This window comes from Dermacentor silvarum, chromosome 2 (assembly GCF_013339745.2).
Source record: "Dermacentor silvarum isolate Dsil-2018 chromosome 2, BIME_Dsil_1.4, whole genome shotgun sequence".
Taxonomy (NCBI): Eukaryota; Metazoa; Arthropoda; class Arachnida; order Ixodida; family Ixodidae; genus Dermacentor; species Dermacentor silvarum.
Genome location: NC_051155.1, coordinates 63,807,057 through 63,810,381, shown reverse-complemented (window position 1 = coordinate 63,810,381; position 3,325 = coordinate 63,807,057).

Genomic DNA, 3,325 nt, shown 5'->3' with positions numbered 1-3,325 from the left:
TTTCAAGTCGGTGCTGATGACTGCTGTAAGGGCGGCGGCCGAAGAAGAAACACTAGAAGATGGGTCCCCAGAAGAGACTGGTGTAAGTGGCAAGACGCAGACAGGCTCCAGATCGGCGACGCATGCAACGGTTGTGCCTTGCGGAAGTAGGATTTTTTCGGGTGTTCCGTTAGTGGCAGTGACCAGTGCAGATCCATTGTGGAATCTAACAACTCCCGATGTAAATGCTATGCCTTTAGTAAGGCAACGGGAAGAAGGGAACACCAAGACGTCACCATGGTGAATGTCGTTGGATAGGAGGGTAACAAGTTGGTTTTGTCCTGGGAGTAGTTCCGTATCTTCCGCAGCGGTCAGGTGAAACGGCGGGTGGGTTTCTTCGCCAAGCAAGTGTTCGGTGTCGCTAAGGTGTACCACACGCTGCCCACAACAAATAGCAGCAGAAGCAGAAGATAGAAAATCCCATCCCAAAATGAGCTGGTGAGAGCACGGGTATAGCACATCAAACTGTATGTGATGGAGAATGTCATCAATAAGTACACGCGCAGTACAGAAGGCAGAAGGTCGAGTAGAGTTCCCTTCGGCTGTAACCAGCGTGGGACCTTCGTAAGGCGACATAACTTTCTTTAGACGGGAACACAAATGAGCATTCATAACAGACAAAGCGGCACCAGTATCCACTAAAGCATCCACGGACACTCCTTCAACATACACACGAAGCATATTGGATGGGCGCGCTAGAGGAATTTCAGTCTTATGTGTGTATGCAGGTTTTCCTCCGGAAACTGCATCGCTTAGTTTTCCGCGCGACCGGCAGAGGTAAGCGAGGCAGGCCGAAGTGGTGACGATGAGCGGCGGAAGGGCGATGGGGAACGGCGTCTGGCTGAACGGTAAGCGCCGCGTGCGTCAGGTGACGCAGGCGGAGATGGAGAGCGGTGCGAAGGTGAAGAGTAACGCCGCCCTTGGTATGAGGCCCCACTATAAAAATCGCGCTCACACATATCGTAGCCCCGACGCTCGTCTTGCTGGCGCTTGCGGCAAAAACGTGATATGTGGCCGCGATAGCCGCAATAATAGCATATAGGACGAGACGAACGATAAGGGGGGTAGTAGGGGGTGTTCGGTGTACCGTGGGAAAGTGAGGTCGGATGGGCCGATGAAAGCTCTGGCGGTGACGACGAGATGTGAACCGTGGGCGCAGTAGCAACCGACGCGTTAGTTGGTAGCGGCAACGGAGAAGTGAGGTGGCCGAGAGGCTTGGCAGCAACTTGCGCGTATGTCGGTCGTGCGGGAGTGGGTAATACGTGAGGGACAGGAGCTTGTACTGGCACAGCGCAGGTCAAGGACGCCAGTTCTTCCCTGATAACGTCACGCAATGACCCACCAAAAGGTTGGCTGGGACACGACGAAGGTGAGGGTAGCCCCATAGATTGCAACTCTTCGCGTATGAGTGCGCGAATCAGTGTTCGTAGATCATGGTCCACCGTAGAATGGGCGCCGTCAATGTCGGGCTGTAGGCGGACAGACTCGAGCTCATCGAGGCGCTGACAAGTGGTGACGACGTCAGCGATGGTAGCGGGATTCTTAGTTGCGAGGGCATTGAAGGCAAGGGGTCCAATGCCTTTTAGAACGTGACGTACCCTGTCCGACTCCGACATTGAAGAATTCACACGTCGGCAGAGTGCAAGGACGTCCTCGATGTACGAGGTGTACGACTCGCCCAGGTGTTGTTTGCGAGCATCGAGGCTTTTCTTGGCGAGAGTGGACCGAACGGCCGGTGTGCCGAACACTTCACGAAGCTGGTGCTTGAAGAGAGTCCAGTTGGTGAAGTCGGTCTCGTGGTTAATGAACCACGTCTTCGCCACACCAGACAGATAGAAGGAGACATGGCGGAGTTTATTAACATCATCCCAGTGATTAGCGGAACTGACTCGCTCATAATCGTCCAGCCAGTCTTCGACATCCTCTCCGCGAAGACCAGCGAAGAGGTGGGGGTCACGCTGGGGGCTGTTGATGATAAAGGAAGGAGGCACTTGCGATGTCGGAATGGTGGCAATAGGGGCGCCAGGCTGCACGTCCTGCGGCATGCTAGCTGACGGTGGGCGCAAGCGGCAACCGGAACGAAGCTCCAGGAGGCAGACCGGACGGCCAGGGGACGTAGGACCGAAGAGCACACTCCACCACTTGTGACGTCTCGGTTGGAACGACGTTTATTAGGCCCGGAAGCTCGTCAGCGAACCAGCGCACCACACAGGCGATGATGATGAACACATATACAGGCGAAGAGGTGGATAGGTAAAAGTCTGAGGATGATGATGATAACATACAGATGAGGAAGATGTGCGTAATAAACGCCCACACTAAAGTTAATTTCATGTTAAAATTCGCTTAGTGTTTGCGCTCTTGCAACACAATATGGCGAAAGACGAGTTGAACATACGTAATCCATCATGTTCGTTTTCTGACGCTTGCTCGTAATGATGAAATGAGGCATACGTATACAATGTTGCACTGATAGCGTTTCATTTATTTTGGTTTGTCTTGTTTTTTGCCGCGTATATTTCTCGCGTACCCTTTACCTATACACGCCGTGCTATAGCTTAGTGGCTTTGGTAGGTTGTACTGCTAGGCTCGAGGACGCGGGTTCGATTCCCGGCCACGGAGGCTTACATTTCGATGGAGGCGAAATGCATAAAACACCCGTGTACATAGATTTAGGTGCACGTTCAAGAACACCAGATGGTCGAACACCAGATGGTCGAAATCACAATATGGCGTCTCTCAGAGCCATATTGTGATTTTTGGGTGTAAAACCCCGGAAATTATCATTACTATTATTACCCTTTACCTGTGTTCTCAGTTCTTCATGATGTATGGGTAAGTTCGACACGTTGAGGTTGAGATTGGCATTTAACACGTTTTTATCGTCACACCCACAGCATCAGAGGGATTTCTGGCCGTCGTCATATTGTTATCGTTAATCGTGACGTGAGTGCAAGTATGTCAAGTTACTAATGCCATGACCTATCAGTCATCTTAGTCACACATTTGTGCCTTTCCACACTATACTTTGGTATATATACCACACTATAAAAACAGTTTCACCCTTTGGGTTGCATTTTTGCCACACAACAAGAGTCGTCATCTGTCTTGCTTGCGTTTCCTATCTTGAAAACTCTGCACTTCCTTCTTTCCTGTCGAGAACGCTGTGTCACGCTGATAACGCTCTTGTCGTTCGTGACTGAGAAGTGCCGGGCGCACTTCTCAGAGAAACGAAAGCCACGCGTCAGATGACGATTATTGTTCTGTGGCAAAAATACGCCCCAAA